This window comes from Phoca vitulina, unplaced genomic scaffold, assembly GCF_004348235.1.
Source record: "Phoca vitulina isolate PV1807 unplaced genomic scaffold, GSC_HSeal_1.0 scaffold3, whole genome shotgun sequence".
Lineage (NCBI taxonomy): Eukaryota > Metazoa > Chordata > Mammalia > Carnivora > Phocidae > Phoca > Phoca vitulina.
This window is the reverse complement of record NW_022589706.1, coordinates 25308437-25322368: the sequence shown is the minus strand read 5'-3', so window position 1 is coordinate 25322368 and position 13932 is coordinate 25308437. Positions and strand designations below refer to the sequence as shown.

Sequence of the window (13932 nt, the reverse complement as noted above, 5' to 3'; positions counted from 1 at the left end):
TATCTGTTTGATTTAGCAATTGCTAAGGGTGGTATATTAAAATCACCTTTTATGATAGTGTATTTGTTAATCTTTGTTTTATACATGTTGAGGTTATTTTATAATGTAAGTGCAAATTTACAACCAGGTTATCATCCTGGCCAGCTGGAAATTCTAGTGTTCTGTTGTGACCCTCTTTATCTTTAGCAATGCTTTAGTGCATAAAGTCTATTTTAAATAATACTAGCATAGCTATTAGCTTTCTTTTAATTATTATTGCTTGATATAATTTTCTACCCTTTGATTTTCAGCCTTTTGTGGCTTATGTTTATCTCATTTAAACAACCTATTCCTGGAATAATTTTCTAATCAAATTGGACAATAATTATATTATAACCAAATAGTTTGGCCTATTTATATTTATTGTAATTGTTGATACTTTTATTTCATCTTTATATGAGTTTCCTATTTGTTTCATATTTTCTGCTTTTTTTTTTTTTCTTTGCCCTAATTTTCTTGCTTGGTTGGATTAAGTTTGTTTTTCCTTTTTCTCATTTTATTTCTCTGGGCATTGCCTTCTTTCCCAGTCCCTTCTCATGGGGATAGCCATGGCAGTCTGATATGATCATCATAGCCGTAAATTGACTGACAATGGATAGGCACTCAGGACAAGCCTGTCACAGCAGACTGAGAACTGTTGTAGCTGTATCATATTAACAGCTGCTCTCCAGGTTAAGACCCATGAATTCCTGGTCCCAAGGTTCACAATTCCAAGGATCTTGCCTTCTCTCAGATTTATTCTTTAGCTCCTTTTTAGAATTAAGAAAAAGCTCTTGTAGCTAACAAATTTCATTTTTATTTAAACTGACTAGAGTAAATGTCTGTTACTTAAAGATAACAGAAACTTTGCCCAGTATACATTTTTCTTGATTTTAATTCACTATATTCAATTTTAATACAATCTTTATATGCAAATTAGCAATTGCATTCCCAAGCTGAAGGTACCTGAGATCAAAACTATTGGTTACTGGCATCCTTTATAATGGTTGAGTAAATAAGTATAAAGAAGTCTTCTAAGAATAGTAGGAGAAACAAGAAAAGGTCATGAAGACTTTACCTCTTTGGTTTTCTGAGTTCCTGGATATTATTCATTGTCCTCTTATCTGTATTAGTAAGTGCTATGATAATTACATCAGATTTTTGTTAGAGACAGTTGCTTTATTTGGGGGGGTGGGGTCAGATCAAATACAATTTTATGTTTGTTATATATCTCTTTTAATCTTTATAATACCCATTCTGGAGCTTTTGTCCTTAGTTCACAGGTGAAGACATTGTGGCTCAATGGCATTAAGAAATTTGCGTAGATTCATCCTGTTATTAAGTGGTTGATTCAGGATTCCAACTCAAGGTCTGATTCTAAAGCTTTTTCCATGATGCCAGGATACCTCACCATCATGAAATTGAAAGTTGTTTCTTGATGACAAAGTAAGAGACTTATAAAGTTATAGTCTCCATCCCATTTCTTACAAAAATTCTTCATACAAAAGTCAGCGTTTCTAATACCTTTTGTGAATCACACTGGGTTAGAATGCCTCCCATGTTCTAGTCTCTAGTAATATGTTAATCCCCTATAGTTACATATTAGAGTACCCCAACTATTGCTTATTATTGATTGTCCGTCCATGTGAGAGACTTTGCTTTAGATTAATACCCTGGACTCTCTTCTATATGGTCTTTTTCTTTCTCCTTCAGAAAGAGAAGTGACTTAGCTGTATGGGAAGTTGAAAGAAAACACTGTGCCAAGAAAGCTCATCTCCTGTTCTTTGTGAAGTCAGCCTGCCCGGGAATCCCAGATATGTTCTGCTCCTTTATGTCATACATGTTATATAGGAAGCATGCAACAGTCTAGGAGAGGTTGGCTAATTCTAGAGCTCAATAGCGGAAACCCCACTTTGCTGCACAACATGAAATTCAAAATCTCTATGAGACATAAATCTGACTACTCCTTGCCATCTGTTCAAGTTCTTTGTCCAGAAATCAATTCATATGGAAGGAAGCTTTGCTGTTCATTAGACTCCTCAAGCACCAAAACTACATTTTTTCTTGAATCTTCTTGCTGGGGGGACATTTTCTCCACATTACCCATGTTTTGTCATGAAGCTATACCTTCTCTCAGGTTGGTGCCTCATTCAGAAATGATAATTGGTATCCCTCTGTTTATTTTCCAAACACATCTGTGAAGTAGGCACTACTAATAATATCCATTTATCAGATGATGAAATACACTTAAAGAGCTTAAGTATGCTGCATCAATAATACAGTGAATGCATTCTAAAAGCCAGTTCTTGGGCTTTGTTCCACATTTTCTCCAATGTTCAGGCTTTAAAGGTTATTCTGTATATGTATAAAAATTATGGGAGACAGAAGTTTTCCTTTACCCTCTTTGGGCCCCTGGCTGAGTCTTAATATTATGAATAACTGAAGAAATGACCAGAGCAGGAAGCTTTTATAACTTTTAAATAAAGAAACAATAATTTATGAAGAATTGATAAGACAAAGAAGTTTGGGTTAGGGCTAGGGAGTCCTTGTCTTCCTTAACTAGGAAGATAAAGGTTAGGTTAACAAAGTTTGTTTGCAGATTCCCCTAGTATCATCTCTGGACTAATAACGGTAAAAGAAGAATGTATTTCCTGCCTTCAGGCAGAAAGAGGGAATTTTTTTCCCTATATTCACCGCTTCTTAATTTCCTTCAGCTCAAAATAATTTTATGGCATATTTTGGGGTGACATATTCTGGTTTCCTTCATTTTCAAGTATTTCCTTGAAACTTCCAAAGTTTTTCTTTACATAACTTAGGTAACTGTATGTTACCTTTGGGAGGTAACTCTGCTACCTTTGGGAGGGTGGTTAATGGGGTGGGGTAGAGTGCAGGAGTCAGAAAATAAATTAATACATTATAAATTTTAAACAGTGATTTAACATATTAAGCTTCAGTATATAAAGACATATTCCCCAGAAAGTTATTTGGTGTCATCTGAGATAATCTAGATTACAGCTGCCTATAAACCAGTGAGTTTAGTGAGTTTTAGTGTTTAATCAACTCACAGTTTCATGTTTATTAACTATAGAATTTCTTCAGAAGAGGAGCAAGTTCTATAAAGGCTATGGAAATGTGTTTGATACACTACAAAAAGATTAACCTGGAAAATATTTAGCTGTTATTAAACAGTTGCTAAATATCTTTATTTTAAACAACCGTACACCTGAAGGTTTATAAATTTGCTAGGAATTTAACATTTATATTTAGACATGTCATAAACTTTAAAAGTGACGGCTTTGACCTCACATTGTGCCATTGCATTGTACTGCTACTTTGGCTTTTCTTACTGTTATAATACTATAAACAAAATGAAATTAGAACACTTAACTACATTTGCTCAAATTATTTGAAACATTTACAAATTCTTCTCTACCTCTTATATTCTGAAATTGAAAAGGAAAGCATTTATTATTCATAATATTCAGGATGTCTGATTCTTAAAGTAGCAGAAAAAATCCAATTTCTTAAAATTTCAAATATGAAAAGTTTAAAAATGCTGCCTGTGTATATGTAACTCAGTTATCTGAATGCTTAATTTTTTCCCCCTCAAATGTCCCATCATCTTCCCATATTAACTTTCTTTTACTCTGTTCACAACATTTTGTAGGATGTTCCCAAAGACAGGAAAGGGAAAGTCTAGTTAATGAGACTTTCCTGAGAAACTTCTACATTTAAAGCTTTGCACCAGGTGTTACTGAGACAATACACATTTTAAAGTACATGCTATTGACTATGTGCTCACCAATAAGCAAACACTATGATTTCTTATGTTAACTGAAGCTGACTCCCAATATTCTAGTTTAGGCAATGAATGGGATGGTAGAATCTCTACTTGATATATTCTATCCCTGGGACAAGCACAGAGAGAAAAAAATTGATGAATTCTTACCTAGTAGCACAAGGCACATAACAGGCAAGTGAATAGGTTAGGGAGACGTGAGGGCAGATGACAGGACTGAAGAATCATTAACATATTTATGGTCTTGGCTATCAATTAAATCAAATGGTTGAGATTACCTAAAAATATAGTATCAAAGGGTAAAGAAGGTGGCCAAAGAAACATGAGTAATACCAACACTGAAAAGATGAAGAGCCTGTGAAGGAGAACAGATTACTTGGTCAAAAGAGGGAAAAGAAAATATGGTAACCAGTGGAAAGTTTTAAGGAGAGAATACTAAACGGCAAAAGGACAAAATAAGTTAAAGACTAAAGAATACCCATTGGATTTAGCCATTAGCTCACTGAATACCATAAAAGAGTAAATTAAATAGAGGGCTATTGTATAATCCTGACTTCATTGGGTTGATAGGTATACAGGAGATGAGAAAGTCATTAGGTAGTTTACTCTTCTGAAAAGTGGGGGAAATAAAAAAAATGAAAGAGAAAATCCAACTGTGGTGATAGAAAAATTAAACAAATTGAAAGGAAGAAGTAAGTAGAAAATAAAGATGATTAGCAGTGTTTAGGTGAAGATAAAAAGAAATGACATCATGGTTATTGTTGTAGGAAAAGTACTGAGTGGGAGGATGGACTAACTCATCTGTCAGACTGGACAAAACAATATATGAATAGTATGTTATATTGCTAGGGCTGCCATAATGAAGTGTCACATCCTGGGTGGCTTAAACAACAGAATTAATTTTTCCAAAATTCTGAAGACTAGAAGTCTGAGATCAAGGTGTAGGCTTAGTTAGTTTTTTTCTGAGAACTTTCTCCTTGGCTTCTAGATGACCATCTTCTCCCTATGTTCTCATGTGGTCTTCCCTCTGTACATCTCTGTGTCCAGGTTTTGTCTTATTATAAAGACATCAGTCATGGGGATAGTCGTCCATCTTAATGACCTCATTTTAACTTAAGTACTTCTTTAAAGACTATGTCCCCAAATACGGTTACATTCTTAGGTACTAGGATTTAGGAATTCAAGATATACATTTTGGGGAAGCGGGAGGGAACACAATTTAGCCCACAACACATGGGAGCATATAGCTAATAATTCAGGGGGAAAAAAGTCAAATTGAATGTTTAACCGGGTTTTTAATGCATATTTTTTTGAGCATGCTTCTAAAATACAGTTTTGGTAATAAGAAAAATATAAGCAGAATAACAATGGAAAGTAGCTTGTCTTAGTCAGTTTGGGACTTTTTAACAAAATACCATAGACTGGGTGGCTTAAAACAGAATTTTTTTTTTTTTTTTTTTTACAGTTTTGGAGGCTAGAAGCTTGAGATAGGTTACTAGCATGGTTGGGTTGGGGTCTAGTGAAGAAGTTCTTTTCCTGGTTTAGGGATATCCATCTTTTTGCTGTGTCCTTTCATGACAGAGGAAAGATAATCTCTTTCTTTTTGATTAAGGGCAATTGTCATTTGTGAGGGTTCCACCTTCATGACCTAATGACCTCCAAAAGACCCACCTCCAAATACCATCACCTTGAGGATTAGGGTTTCAACATAAGAATTTGGTAACACAAGCAACCTACAGTAAGTAGTATTCAAAATGAAGTGTCAGCATTTAGAGGACACAAGAGATTAGACCCTGCTGAAATCTCTGCTGTTCTATTTTCAATAGTATTTTCAAGTCTACTTTCTGGCAATAGAGAATGATTGGCATTAAAAGTAATGCTTTAGGGAACATGGTATTGAGTCACTGAAAAATTACTTTTGTATTGAAAAGGGAAAATGTTGAAATATTCCGCTACATTTCATGAATTTTCTTTTCCATTGATAGCATCTTAAATTAAGCAAAAATAAACTAACAATTACAAAGAATATATGTCTAACCCTACCATGTTTCTAGAGATTGACAAATTTAATATAATTAAAAAGCAAAGAACTTTTAAGACCTAGTGATATGGAGTTTTATTAAGGAAAAATCAATGCACGTAATTGTGGAGGGCAGTGTTTTAGGAGTAAGATTGAGTAGGCCAAAGAAGTGATTCTTCAAAATATTTGATTTGCCTACTTAAATTTACATGACTGGTTTAAACAAAATGTTTCTTTGCTATTGTAAATCTCTTCAAGCATTATGTAAATTTGGTTCTTAAATTCATTTTTATTTAAGTCATTTAAGACACTAACTTAAGCTATGCTAAATTCCTAGAAGAAATCATGCACATTCTTAATGTCTTAATGTCTTAGGCAAAAAAATAAGCAACTTAAAATTTTTGATAACCAAAGCAAAATTCAAGGTATTTGTGATAACAACTAAAATGTATTAAATTCTTTATCATATTAAATCAGCTATGTGTGTGTGTGTACTAAATTTTTATTATTGAAGCATAGTTGGTATACAATATTATATTAGTTTCAGGTGTACAACATAGTAATTCAACAATTTTATACATTATGCAGTGCTTACCACAATAAGTGTAATCACCATCTGTCACCATACAGCATTATTACAATATTTTTGAGTATATTCCTTATGCTGTACTTTTCATCCCTGTGATTTATTTATTTTATCAGTGGAAGTTAATCCTCTTCACCTATTTTGCCCATCCCTCATTCCCTCCTACCTGGAACCACTTGTTTATTCTCTGTATTTATGTTTGTTTCTGATTTCTTTGTTTGCTTGTTCATTTGTTTTCTTTTTCGATTCCACATATGAGTGAAATCATACTGTATTTGCCTTTGGCAGTCTGACATTTCATTTAGCATAATACCCTCTAGGTCCATCTATGCTGTTGCAAATGTCAAGATCTCATTCTTTTTTGCAGCTGAATAATATTACATTATAGTGTGTGTGTGTGTGTGTGTGTATCACATCTTCTTTATCCATTCATCTTTTGATGGACACTTGGGTTGCTTCCATATCTTGGTTATTGCAAATAATGCTGCATTAAACAGGGGTGTATATATCCTTTTGACTTAGTGTTTTTATTTTCTTTATTACTGTATTTTCTTTATTTTATTAGTAATTACTGCATTGTATGGTATTTCTATTTTTAATTTTTTGATGAACCTCAAACTGTTTTCCATGGTGGCTGCCCTAGTTTACATTCTCACCACTAGTGCACATGGGTTCCCTTTTCTCCGTATCCTTGCCAACTCTTGTAATTTCTTGTCTTTTTGATGCTAGCCATTCTGACTGGTGTGAGTGAATATCTCGTGGTTTTGATTTGCATTTCCCTGATGACTAGTAATGTTGAGCAACTTTTCATGTGTCTGTTGGCCATCTGTATGTCTTTTTTGGAAAAATGTCTATTCATATCTTCTGGCCATTTTCCAATTAGACCTTTGGGTTTTTTGGTGTTCTAGGAGTTTTAGTTTGGAGTTCTAGGAGTTCTTTATATATTTTAGATATTAACCCCTTACCAGATATATCATTTGCAAATATCCTCTTCCTGTCTGTAGGGTACCTTTTTATTTTGTTGATAGTTTCCTTTATTGTGCAAAAGCTTTTTATTTTGGTATAATCCAAATAGTTTATTTTGCTTTTGTTTCCCTTGTCTGAGGAGACATAGCCATAAATACGTTGCTAAGGCTGATGTGCAAGAGATTATTACCTATGTTTTCCTTTAGGTTTGTATACTTTAGGTCTCATATTTAGGATTTCATCCATTTCTAGTTTATTTTTGTGTATGGTATAGGAAAGTGATCCAGTTTTATTCTTTTGCATGTAGCAGTCCAATTTTCCCAGCACCCTTCATTAAAGAGAATGTCTTTTCCTCATTGTAGATTAATTGACCGTATGACTGTGGGTGTATTTCTGAGCTATCTATCTTGTTCCATTGATCTACATGTCTATTTTTGTGCCAGTACCATACTGTTTTGATTGCTATAGATTTGTAGTATATCTTGAAATCTGGGATTGTTATACCTCCAGTTTTGTTTTCATTCTCAAGATTGCTTTGACTATTTAGAGTCTTCTGTGGTTCCATACAAATTTTAGGATTATTTGTTCTACTTGTGTGAAAAATGTTGGTATTTTGATAAAGATTGCATTGAATCTGTAGATTGCTTTGGGTAGTATGAACATTTTAAAAATATTAATTCTTAAAGTTCATGATCATAGTATATTTTTCCATTTGTGTCATCAACTTTTTTCATCAATGTTTTATAGTTTTCAGGGTATAGGTCTTTCACCTACTTGGTTAAGTTTATTCCTTTTTTATTCTTTTGGTATTTTATTCTTTTTGGTGCAATTGTAAATGGGATTACTTTCTTTATTTCTCTTTCTGCTAGTTTATTATTAGTGCATAGAAATGTAACAGATTTCTGGAGCCTCCTGGGTGGTTCAGTCGGTTAAGCATCCGACTCTTGATTTCATCTCAGGTCATGATCTCAGGGTCATGAGATCAAGTCCCGCATTGGGCTCTGCATTCAGCAAGAGTTTGCTTCTGCTTGAGATTCTCTCTCCCTCTCCCTCTGGCTCCCCAACTCTTTCTCTCTCTCTCTCAAATAAATAAATACATCTCTAAAAAAAAAAAAGAAATGTAGTAGGTTTCTGTATATTAATTTTGTATCCTGCAACTTTACTGAATTCATTTATTAGTTCAAATAGGTTTTTTGGCAGAATCTATAGCATTTTATAAATACAGCATTATGTTATATAAAAATAGTGACAGTTTTACTTCTTCAACAATTTGGATGCTTTTTTTTCCCCTTGTCTGATTGCTATGGTTTGAAATTCCAGTAGTATGTTAAATAAAAGTGGTGGGAGTGGATATCTTTGTCTCATTCTTGACCTCAGAGGAAAAGGTTTGAGTTTTAACCATTAAATATGATGTTAACTGTGGGTTTGTAATATATAGCTTTTATTATGTTTAAGCATGTTTCATCTAATCCCACTTTGTTGAGAGTTTTTTTTTTATCGTAAATGGAATTTGAATTTTGTCACATGCTTTTTCTGCACCTATTGAGATGATCATATTGTTTCTGTCCTTCATTTTGTTAATGTGATGTATCACACTGATTGTTTTGTGGATAATGAATCATCCTTGTATCTCTGGAATAAATCCCATTTGATTTTGGTAAATGATCCTTTTAATGTATTGTTGAAATTGGTTTGCTAATATTTTGTTGAAGCTTTTTTCATCTGTGTTCATCAGGGATGTTGGCCTGTAGTTTTCTATTTTTTTTGTAGTGTTGTCTGGTCTTGGTATCAGGGTAATACTGGCCTCATAGAATGAATTTGGAAGTTTTCCTTCTTCTATTTTTTGGAGTAGTTTGAGAAGCATAGGTATTAACTCTTTAAATGCTTGGTAGAATTCACTGTGAGGCCATCTGGTTCTAGATTTTTGTTTAATGGGAATTTTTTTTTTATTACCAGTTCAACTAGTAATCTGTTTAAATTGTCTATTTCTTCCTGATTCAGTTTTAGAAGATTGTATCTTTCTAGGAATTTACCCATTTCTTCTAGGTTGTCCACTTTGTTGGCATATAATTTTTTGTAGTATTCTCTTACAATTCTTTGTATTTTTGTTGTAACTTCCCCTCACTCATTTCTGATTTTATTTATTTGAGTCCTCACTTTTCCTGATGAACCTGGATAAAGGTTTATGAATTTTATCTCTCAAAGAACCAGCTCCTGGTTTCATTGATCCTTTCTATTTTTTTTAAGCATCTATTTAATTTATTTCCACTCTAATTTTCATTATTTTCTTCCACCTAACTTTGAGCTTTCTTTTTTCTTCTTTTTTTAGTTCCTTTAGGTATGAGGTCAGATAATTTTTTTGAGAATTTTCTAGTTTCTTGAAGTATGCCTATATCACTATAAACTTTCCTTTTTTTAGAGCTGCTTTTGCTGCATCCCAAAGATTTTGAATCACTATGCTTCAGTTTTCATTTTTCTTCATGTATTTCTTAATTTCCTCTATTTCTTCACTGACCAACTGGGTGTTCAGTCACATGTTGTTTAGCTTTTATGTGTTTGTGGGTTTTTTCTTTCATTTTTTTCTTGTAATTAATTTCTAGTCTCATCATGTTTTGGTCAAAAAAATCTTTGATATGATTTCAGTTTTTTTTTTAAATTTTTTTATTTATTTAATTTTTTTAATTTTTTAAAAATATACTGAGACTTGTTCTATGGCCTAGCATTTGATCTGTCCTGAGTAATGTTCCACATCCACTTGAAAAGAATGTGTATTCTGCTGTTTTTGGATAGAATAATATATATATGTATATACATATACATATATATGTATATATACAAAGACAAATTTTATATGTATGTATATATATGTGTGTGTGTGTCTATATAAAATCTGTTAAGTTCATTGGTGTAATGCATTAGTTAAAGCCATTGTTTCCTTATTGAATTTCTGTTTGTATGATCTATCCATTGATGTAAGTGGGGTGTTGAAATCCATTATTTTTGCTATATTATTGTCAATTTCTCTCTTTGTGTATGTTAATATTTGCTTTATGTATTTAGTTTCTTTCATATTGGGTGCATAAATATTTATATGTTTTGTTATATCCTCTTGTCAGATTGATCCTTTTATCATTATGTAATGGCCTTCTTTGTCTCTTGTGACAGTCTTTGTTTTAAAGTCTATTTAATGTAAGTATTGCTACCTTGTTTTTTTTTTTTTACACTTCTATTTGCATGGTATATGTTTTTTCCATCTCTTTACTTTTAGTCTATATGTGTTTTTAGGTCTGAAGTGAATCTCTTGTAGGCAGTGTATAGATATGTCTTGTTTTTTTTTTTAATTCATTCAGTGAGTCATTTGATTAGAGCATTTAGACTATTTACATTTCTTTTTTTTTTTTTAAGATTTTATTTATTTGACAGAGAGAGACACAGCGAGAGAGGGAACACAAGCAGGGGGAGTGGAAGAGGGAGAAGCAGACTTCCCGTGGAGCAGGGAGCCCATTGCGGGGCTGATCCCAGGACCCTGGGATCATGACCTGAGCCAGAGGCAGACGCTTAACAATTGAGCCACCCAGGCGCCCCTATTTACATTTTGTTTTATATTTTAAAGATTTCATTTATTTATTTGAGGGAGAGTGAGAGAGATCACAGAGGGAGAGGGAGAAGCAGACTCGCCGCTGAGCAGGGAGCCTGATGCCCAGCTTGATCCTAGGACCCTGGGATCGTGTCCTGAGCAGAAGGCAGATGCTTAACCAACTGAGCCACCCAGGTGCCCCTAGACTATTTACATTTCAATTAATTATTGATAGGTAGGTACTTATTGCCATTTTGTTAATTGATTTTTGGTATTAAAGAAATAAATAAAATGAGCAATTCTCTCAACAAAAATCAAATGCCAAAACTGATTCAAAATTTCTAAAGTTTGGACTTGAGATGGGTTGGTTTTTTTTTTTAATTTGTAGATTCTATGCATCTGAAAGAAGTGGGGGGACCTCTTTTTTTCTTATATTTCTATAAGCAAAAGAAGCTATTTAAAAACATTTCTGAATATGATTAGAATAAAAATGAATTAGATTTATAGTAATTCTTCTCTATAGAATTGACACACATTAAATCACACATAGTCCTTTTTGATCAAATGCAATTTATAGAAAGAATAATAACTAGATATATAGCCAATGAGAAGAAATTGTCTTCTCAACCCATAAAATGGCATATTTCTTTAATGCCAAGTGTTTCAATTTGGTACAATTCTTTTTCACAAAAATGAAAATCTGTGCATAAAATTATATTGATGAGAGACTATGGACTCTGAGAAACAAACTGAGGGTTCTGGCGGGGGGGTGGGAGGATGGTTAGCCTGGTGATGGGTATTAAAGAGGGCACGTATTGAATGGAGCACTGGGTGTTATACGCAAACAATGAATCATGGAACACTACATCAAAAACTAATGATGTAATGTATAGTGATTAACAAAACATAATAAAAAAAACTAATGTAATGTATGGTGATTAACATAACATAGTAAAAAAATTATATTGATGAATTAGGTAATTTTAAAGTATCACCCCATTTTTAAACATTGATGCTACATAAATCAATCATATTGCAATATCTCTGTCCTCACTGGCTTATTCCAGAAAGCTTATACTTAAGAAATCACATATATATACAATGATCAGTATAACACTAACGTATTATGCCTAAATGGAAAAGAAATTATCAATAAATTAAAACTAAGTTACTTGAATCGAAAAGGTAAATAGCTATTTTTTTCCAGAAAAATCTAAAAACCTAAATTTCCATGCAAAATATATAATCTCAAGTCCAAACTTTAGAAATTTTGAATCAGTTTTGGCATTTGATTTTTGTTGAGAGAATTGCTCATTTTATTTATTTCTTTAATACAAGAACTGTATTTACTTAGAAGCATTCAGAGTACCAACAAAACAGCTGCAACTTTTTTTTTTTTGTAATTATGTGGTGGTATCAACAGAACAATAATTATTTCATAAGCTGCATCAGAGACAACTGAAGATGGAAAAGCTGCCGTCCCCATATATAACTAATTTGTGTCATGCATTAACAAGACTGATTTAAATTTCCACACCAATTTACAACCTCCATACTGTACCAGTCAAGGTTAGTGGCTATTGATAATACCACCAGGACAGGGTTATCTCAAGACACATTTGGTAGTGTGTTAACTATAAAAAAAAAAAAAAAAGACACTGTAGAGCTTAAAAACAAAACTTTCACAGCTTCACGTGTCAATTTTTTTCTTTAAAAGGAGTGAGTTTTATACAGGGGGGGTTAAATGCCTTATAGACAAAAGAAAAACTGCACTAGAACCAACTTATTCATCATCATCATCATCTTCTTTATCTTCATCTTCCTCCTCCTCCTCATCCTCTTCATCTTTCTTCTCTTCCTCTTCCTTCTTTTCTTGCTTTATTCAGCGTTGATGACTCCCTTTTCTGCCACATTAGGCTTTCCTTTAGCTCAGTATGAGCAATATCTTTCCATATTTTTCCTTCAGCTTAGCAGCCTTCTAGTCATAATGCTGCTTGTCGTCTGAAGCAGTGTTATTCTGCATTTCTCCCAGTTTCTTTGCAATATCACCAGTAGGTAGGCTGCGATATTCTTCTGTGATTTGGGGGCAATACTCAGAACAAAACAAGAAAAAGGCTGAAGGAGGCTTCTTGGGTGCACTGGGATCCTTAAACTTCTTTTTTGTTTTCCCTGTAGGTGGGGATGTAAGTTTTCATTTCTCTTTCATAACCAGTCTTGTCCACCTTTGTCTTGTCTTCAAATTTTCTTTTCTCTTTAGCAAACATGGTCTTCCACTTCTCTGAGCACTTCTTAGAAAACTCTGAGAAGTTGACTGAAGCATCTGGGTGCTTCTTCTTGTGCTCCTCTCAGCAAGTTTGCACAAAGAATGCATATGATGACATTTTGCCTCTCAGCTTCTTAGGATCTCCTTTGTCCATGTTTAATTATTTTCCTCGGTGAGGCACAAAGTCACCCAGTGCCCATCTGGCTCTCACTTGCCCTGTCACTGTCTCTGTGGAGCTCAGTGTACTGCAATGACTGTGAGAGTGGGAACCAGATGCAGCCTCCTCACTCTCTCCACTCTTGAGAATTTCTCATTGTAAAATTTTAATTAAATTACCTTCATAATGAATAAAAACAAACAGCTATGATCTTGTTCCTTGTTTTTTTCTTATATTTCACCAATGTTACTCTGGTTTTCCAGAAGGCAAGTGTTTTTATTGTTTTTAAGTAGAATATAATTCTAACTTGGACATTTTAGAATCATTTATTCCAAATTGAACTAATTAATAGCTCATGAGGAAAAAGTACTGCCATATAATTGTATGTTGTACCCTGAACTATACACAACGATTATTGCATCAGTTAAATAACACAATCTATATGAATTGTTTCCTTTAGTTCTCAATAAAAGCAAAGTCACTGAGCTAGCTTAAACACAGTCCCCAATACAGAATTTATTCAAATTGTACTGCGGGAATCTAATT

At 33.3% G+C, this 13932-nt stretch overlaps 1 pseudogene; it reads right to left on the bottom strand.

Annotated features, from left to right (window-relative positions):
* Positions 1-12749: 12749 nt before the first annotated feature.
* LOC116627784 lies at positions 12750-13383 on the bottom strand (annotated as a pseudogene).
* Positions 13384-13932: the final 549 nt, after the last annotated feature.